The sequence below is a fragment of the Chrysemys picta genome, chromosome 22 (assembly GCF_011386835.1).
Source record: "Chrysemys picta bellii isolate R12L10 chromosome 22, ASM1138683v2, whole genome shotgun sequence".
Taxonomy (NCBI): domain Eukaryota; kingdom Metazoa; phylum Chordata; order Testudines; family Emydidae; genus Chrysemys; species Chrysemys picta.
In genome coordinates this window covers 6126475-6134346 of record NC_088812.1, presented here as the reverse complement: position 1 = coordinate 6134346, position 7872 = coordinate 6126475, and the positions used below count along the sequence as shown (strand labels likewise).

The window sequence follows — 7872 nt, the reverse complement described above, 5'->3', positions numbered from 1 at the left end:
CGCAGCTGCGTGCGTATTTTCATGTGCGTGCAACATTCTGTGGAATCTGGTTTTTACATGGCATTCATAGAACACATCTATGAAAAGCATCTTGCCGGTTACTAGCAATGAATGCCCCGCTCCCACAGCTCACTCCAAGTACGGAAAGGCATCATGAAAGCGTAAATGTAAAATGAATGGTGCCCCGTCACTAGAACATCCGCACAAGCTTTTTGAGTCAGTTACCCTGGCCATTTTGGAAGATGCCTGAAACAGAGCCTCAGGGTCTGGAGCTGTTAGTGCTTCACGGAGACATCTCAGCTCCTCCGCCGCTGACCCCAGGTTCATGGACTGGCCTGGAGTGGAGAAAAGGAGAAAAAGTACTGTAACGATTAATGAAACAGAACCTCGATTGCATGGATATTCATACAGAAGGATCCATGTGCTATGCTGTTATCAGCATAGTGTAAAATATTGGCCCCATCAAAGTCAATGGCAAAACTCCTGTTGACTGTAATGGAGCTGGGATTACACCCTTAATGTCTGAAAGTTAACGGTAGTGGTATGTTATTGTGAATGATACAGGATTGAACAAGCACTGTATTCAGCTTGGAGCAGCTTTCTGGGTGTGTCTGGTTTCAGTAGCCTCTCTGTTCTCAAAAAAAGAAGAACAGGAGGACTTGTGGCACCTTAGAGACTAACAAATTTATTAGAGCATAAGCTTTCGTGGACTACAGCCCACTTCTTCGGATGCATATGCATCCGAAGAAGTGGGCTGTAGTCCACGAAAGCTTATGCTCTAATAAATTTGTTAGTCTCTAAGGTGCCACAAGTCCTCCTGTTCTTCTTTTTGCGGATACAGACTAACACGGCTGCTACTCTGAAACTTCTCTGTTCTCAGTATTTAAATCTAATCTCATAGTCAAGTACCAGTCATGCAGGTAGATCTGAGGTTCCAATGTAGAGGTGAATCCCTCCACCAAACTCTCATTGTAAAAGAGATGGGGCTGGACAAAAACTTCGGCAGGAAACCTAGGCTCATCAGTCACTTGTAAACAATGCTGGGATTTCTATCCTGTACATGCAAAGATTGGAGTCCCTTCTTCTGTTTCTGAATCACCAACACTGTTTTTAGGACTGATTAATAATAATTGGAAATAAGGTGACCAGATGTCCCGATTTTATAGGGATTGTCCCGATTTGGGGGGTCTTTTTCTTATATAGACTCCTATTACCCCCCACCCCGTCCCGAGTTTTCACATTTGCTGTTTGGTCACCCTAATTGGAAATGGCCTTAAACAATAACCAAGCCCTATCCCTTTACATCTAACCATTAGGTGAAAAGAATATCCTACTCTTTCACAAAGGGGAAAATGGCCTACACTTACTCCAGTAGCTTTGAATGCTCATGACAGAGGGCTGCTGGAAGAACTTTTTGTTTAAAGAATTATTCCAGGAAACCCCTCCAATACAGCCAGTGGCAGGGTAAAGAGAATGAAAATGTTTAGTATCAAGGGGTTGTCTACATGGAGAGAGTCAAGAAAGCTAATCCAAATTCATTTTCAAAATGCATTAATTAAACTTCATTAAACACCTATGGGGACACACTTATTTAGAATTAAAGGGGCCTTATTTCAGGTTAGTTTCATTCACGTAATTCACTAAAATTAATTAATTTTAATTCAGAATCAGAGCATCCACACATGTGTTTAATGCCACTTTAAATTTACACCTTTAGTTCATTTGGATTAACTTTTCTTAGGCCTGGTCCCCACTTAGTCCAGACTTCGGACTAAGGTACGCAAATTCAGCTACGTTAATAACGTAGCTGAATTCGAAGTACCTTAGTCCGAACTTACCGCGGTCCAGACGCGGCCGGAAGTCTCCCCCCGTCGACGCCGCGTACTCCTCTCGGCGAGCTGGAGTACCGGCGCCGACTGTGAGCACTTCCGGGATCGATCCGGGATCGATTTATCGCGTCTTAACCAGACGCGATAAATTGATCCCAGAACATCGATGGCGTGCCGCCGGACCAGCCGGTAAGTGAAGACTAGGCCTTAGTGTCCCTGTGTAGACAAGCCCTAAGGAATTTAGCAGTTATTTACCTGTATGCAGACCATTTATTATTTGTACAGTTCCCAAAAGTGTGCTAGGCTCTTTACACATCATAATCTTCTCTTCTAATGAGGTATTTAGAAGATGCCCACCATTCTGTTATCTAAGTGCTAACAGACAGGACAGAAAGAACTAGACAGGCAGAAAAATGGACATTACAACAGTGAAAGAAGGTGAAGAGTTACTTATACCTGCTAATGGTCTCCTCACCTTGTATACAGAGAAGGCAGCTGATACAGTCAACCACCCACTGACGGGACGTGGCCAGTGAATCACAGCTGTATGGTGCTATTAGTCCAATCAGAGATCCAAACCGATTAAAAGTTTCCTGAGTCTAATTACAAAAGAATGAAGAATGAATGTTCTCCAGCTGTACTAGACTTCACTTGCCATCCTTATTGTTGATACCAGTCAGCTCTCTGTTTTTGGGGAACCAGGGCACGGTATCTAGCCGGTGTGACTCATGAAGGACACCCCTCACCCCCGTCTCTGTTTGAACCAAAACCGATCAGAGAAAAGGCTTGCAGAGAACAACGAAGGGCATGGGGAGACACACCTAGACCCCTCCTGACAAGGGTGACAAGATTAAGACGTCTCCATTTTTGCATACAGAATGAAGAACAGAGACAACTCCCCTAGCCTCATCTGCATGAAAGATGGGATAGGGATTAGCATAAAGAATGAGGAACGGGGAACCACACTGAACTCTGGGACCAGAAAAGCAGGGACGCACTGCATCATGGGAATCCCTGCTCCAGATGGTAATGAACTTACACCTGCACACACCCAGCTCAGCAATTATCAGAGCAATTCTAGTAATAGATCTTTGATTGATATTCCAAAATACTGAAGCAGCCTAGTTGCCTTGTGAGCTCCCTGGAAAAAAACAACACCCATAGCCAAGAGTGATCAGCTCCTATTGTCTAGCCCAGGGGTCGGCAACCTTTCAGAAGTGGTGTGCCGAGTCTTCATTTATTCACTCTCATTTAAGGTTTCACGTGCCAGTAATACATTTTAACGTTTTTAGAAGGTCTCTTTCTACAAGTCTATAATATATAACTAAACTAGTGTTGTATGTAAAGTAAATAAGGTTTTTAAAATGTTTAAGAAGCTTCATTTATAATTAAATTAAAATGTAGAGCCCCTGGACCGGTGACCAGGACCCGGGCAGTGTGAGTGCCATTGAAAATCAGCTCGCGTGCCGCCTTTGGCACGCATGCCATAGGTTCCCTACCCCTGGCCTAGCCTAAAGAAAATCCTTGAGCCATCAGTTTACCCATACACAAATCTAGTGTTCTCCCTTGAGCCATTGTATTTTCTCTACAAAACCCCCGACCTATGCCCAAGTAAGGGTTCTGATGTATAGACCCAAACTCTGCATCAGTTCCACTGGGATTCCATCTCCTGACTGATCGTGCTGGGGGCTCTGCCTGTCTCCAGCACTCAGGACCCTGAGTTACCACCATCACCTGGGAACCCTGACCAGTTCAAGCCTCATGGAGTGGGGGAGATCCCTCTCTCTCTCTCTCTCTGTTTTCTTTTCTACCTCAGGTATTAACCTTTAAAATGTAACTATTATGTTGGTTTAGCTCCTTGTGTAGTTATCACTATTATTCAATAAATAACTTTTATGGTTCAGCTGGTTGCCTCTCTCTCTCTCTCTCTCTCTCTCTCTCTCTCTGAATTTTACTCTTTTGTGTTTTTAGCTTCCCCCATTTACTCGGCAGCAACGCTTCTTGTACCTAAACTAAAGATCCCTGTAGTGCCCAAAAATACTGTGGGGTTTGCTCATCAAGTGTGTTACTCCCAGTACAATTGTAATGTGAAAGTGTGATAGGGACGTGTTAAACTTGGGGCACATAAGGGAGGGGCAGCTGAAAGTGCTGTTCAACCCAGCCTATTGAGACCAGGGGCACATAAGGGTACCAGCTTGAAAGTGCTGCTTAACCCAGCCCACTGAATACAGAGACATATGAGGGGATCAGCTGGGGCATGCTGATTGACTTGCTCTGCTAGTGTGTGTGTGTGTGCGCATCTTCATCTAGTTCTAGTTATTAGCCCTGGGGAACCTAGGTCCTGCAGGGTAGCTCCATTGGGAGGGGACTTGTAGAAGGAAGGAGTAGAGCTCCATATGAACACACAAGTGACATAAGCAGCATATTAATAGAATTACAGAAAACTCCCCCTCCCCCAGAAGAGTAACCCTAATCAATGAGCCTACCCAAAGTGACGGGCACATCTGATAACATTGTGCCTCTGATTCCTGTACTGAACTGGGGAATGCACATTGGAAAACATAATCCCAATTGTACATACAAATGGATGGGGTCTAAATTAGCTGTTATCACTCAAGAAAGAGACCTCGGAGTCGTTGTGTACAGTTCTCTGAAAGCATCTGCTCAACATGCAGTCAAAAATGCTAACAACATGTTAGTTACCATCGGGAAGGGGATAGATAATAAGACAGTAAATATCATTATGCCACTGTATAAATCTACAGTACCCCCACACCTTGAATACTGCCTGCAGCTTTGGTCATCTCATCTCAAAAAAGATAGGTTAGAATTGGAAGAAATACAGAGAAGAGCAACAAAAATGATTAGGCGTATGGGACAACTTCTTGTACAAGGAGAGATTAAAAAGACAGGGACTTTTCAGCTTGGAAAAGAGACGACTAAGAGGGAATATGATGGAGAACTATAAAATCATGACTGGTGTAGAGAAAGTCAATAAGGAAGTGTTCTTTAGCCCTTCACATAACACAGGAACAAGGGGTCACCCAATGAAATTAATAGGCTGCAGGTTTAAAACAAACCAAAGGAAGCATTTCTTCACACAGTGCAGTCAACCTGTGGAACTCATTGCCAGGGAGATGTTGTGAAGGCCAAAAGCATAACAGGGTTCAAAAAAGAATTAGATGAGTTCATGGAGGATAGGTCCATCAATGGCTATTAGCTAACATGGTCAGGGATGCAACCCCATGATCTGGGTGTCCCTAAGCCTCTGACTGCCAGAAGCTGGGACTGTCCAACAGGGGATGGTTCACTTGACAATTGCCTTGTTCTGTTCATTCCCTCTGAAGCATCTGGCACCCACCACTGTCAGAAGACAGGATACTGGGCTAGATGAACCATTCTCCTGGGGGATCCAGGATAGCCACTCTTATGTTTTATGTTCTTAGCTGATTAAATAGAACTTCAGCTTTAGCATCCTGGGAGCATAAGAACCAAGAATGCATTTGTGACACTGGCAGACCAGTCAACCTGTGTATGACCCATAATAACTTAACAAGAGGCGCTTCTACTGTATCAAGACAGTTCACTTGCATGTGAATTAGTCTAGCAATCATCAACTCATTCAAAAAGGAACAATAGAGGCTACGTGTATTTGTCTGTGTTTATCTATACCCAGTTAGAAGTTTCACAATGTAACCAAATTAGCTTTTAGATGCTAATTCCCTTTCATGTCTTAATTGCCTTAATTATGTATGCAAGGTGTTCGGTTAACCTTAAAATCAAAGATGTAAGACACTCCAGGAAACCAATCGTTTCTACATTATCTTCAGCTTAACTATCTGTGTTATAATGGAAGAACGGCTAATTACCTTATGTGAAGGAATGTAACTAGTTGACTGTGTTAATAGAATGATAATAGAAGATTATCTTCAAAGCAAAGTACAACAGGTGATCTGCATTGGGGGAAGGTCCTTCTGTGACAATTTCTGTGAGGTCGGCTTGTCAGCCTGCTAGAATAGCTATAAAAGAGAAGGCTCGGGCCTGAGCCTATCATAGGACAGAGATTTTCCAAATAATCATTTGGAATAACCTGGAAAGTGCATGGAAAAACTAACAGACTTTACATCTAAGCTGCCTTTGGATTCTGATCTGTTGGGACGGTTCCAGAGAGACTTTTACAAACCAGCAGTTTATTCCATCACTGTTGTGATCTTGAACTATGAACATTGAAAGTCACTTGTATGGATATTGATCATTTAACCATTTGTAACTCTCTTCTTTCTTTTAACAATAAATCTTAGATTTAGTTATTAAGGATTGGCTGACAGCATGATATTTGGAAAAGACCTGAGATTCATATTGACCTGGGGATAAGCATCTGGTCCTTTATGATCAGTGAACCTCACATATGGTGAGCCAGGTTTTCAGTAACCTCTCACTATATTAGACATAGAATATCAGGGTTGGAAGGGACCTGAGGAGGTCATCTAGTCTAACCACGTGCTCAAAGCAGGACCAATCCCCAGAGAGATTTTTACCCCACTTCCCTAAATGGACTCCTTAAGGATTGAACTCACAACGCTGGGTTTATTTAGCAGGCCACTGCTCAAACCACTGAGCTATCCCTCCCCCTTCTTCTAAGACATGGATATTTAGATGGGAGCCAAGGTCTGGACTGCCAAAAGGGGACTGAGTTTGGCATCTTGTTAACTAGGGTGGGAGCTCTTCTGTTGTTGACTTGGTGAATCTAATTATAGAATAAGCCATCAGTTTGGGGGATTGGCTGCCCTCTACTTCTTGCAGTCTGCCCGGAGTGTGGTCACAGCATTGTTGTGTAAACCTCTCTCTTCTGGAAGCAGGGGGATCTTAGTCACCTTGAAATCCCAGCTGCTGTCCTGGAAGAGTTTTTCATGCATTTGCGTTGAGTGTCAGATCGGATACAAGCAGGGAAGTCGCTCAAGGAAGAGTAAGAGGCTATACTCACTGTGCTATTAACTGTCTCTTGATAGGCAGTCAGCAGCTGGGTGCTGGCCTGCAAGGCCCTTTCTCTCTCCCACTCCTTCTCTGAACTGAACCATGTCCTTAGTAGCTGTTGGTAGAGCAGGGGAATGGACAGAGTTAGTACCAGAAAATCCCCCCCAAAAGTTCCTCTTAAACAGGTTTAATTGTCACTAAAATCCCTCTCCAAAGCATCTGACCTCCATGTAGCAAAGGAATTACATGTCTAATGGAAGAGCCCCTTAGATATACAAGTCCCAGGGACCAGATTCACCTCTGGTGATTGAAGCCAAAGGGGTTACATGAGAGATGACTCTGGGCCCGTGTATGTGATGTCTGCTGTAGACTGTCTGATGGGAGCTGTCTAGCACTTTGCATGCTGTTTGATGTCTGCTGCTGTGGTCTGTTTCCTGGGCAACTTCTCCCATGTCGAGTGGCAAAATGACAGAGAGGAGCATTTCTTTTTATTAATTTGAATACAAGCAGAGAAGTCCCCCCTGTCTTTTATAACTTTTTTTTACTGAATGTGCATCAAACTCCCCACCCCTCAGCTCTTCAAGATATTCTGTTCATGTCTGAGGAACAGGAAGTCTCCTCTGAATGAGTTTCCATACACAGGGCTTAACTCAATAGTAATGAATTCCTCTTAGAAGAAGTGATCAGTTTCAACTGGTTCTCTTGGATTTGGCTACTGCAGTGGTGATTTTCTTGCCGGTCCAAGTAATGTCAACTCCATTGTAAGAACTCGATCCCAATCCAGCCCTGGCATAAAATGGCATAGCTTCCGTGGATTTCAGTGGGGCACATGCCCGCTTATCCCAGGAAGAATTTGGTGCTTTCTCCCTAAAATTAACTCCGTTGTGGAAAATTCCTCCACAACTGAAGCTTGACCCCCTAAATCTCTGACTCTTCCCTGCTGTAACACAAGAAACAATCTCCACCGCGGTTCAATGGTCTACTCACATCAAACATTTCCTGGAACCAGTCTGCAGTTGGTTCTTCCTCCAGCAAAGTCTTCATTAGCTTGCCAAGGGCTTCCAAGGAC

The 7872-nt window shown here is 43.7% G+C and overlaps 1 long non-coding RNA gene across 1 annotated transcript; it reads right to left on the bottom strand.

The window, feature by feature from the left end:
• Nucleotides 1–223: 223 nt before the first annotated feature.
• On the bottom strand, nucleotides 224–6915 carry LOC135977042 (uncharacterized). Its single transcript, XR_010594364.1, has 3 exons — nucleotides 6814–6915; nucleotides 2305–2428; nucleotides 224–335 (listed from the first exon to the last, which is right to left on the bottom strand). It is a non-coding gene; the product is annotated as an uncharacterized LOC135977042 (long non-coding RNA).
• Nucleotides 6916–7872: the final 957 nt, after the last annotated feature.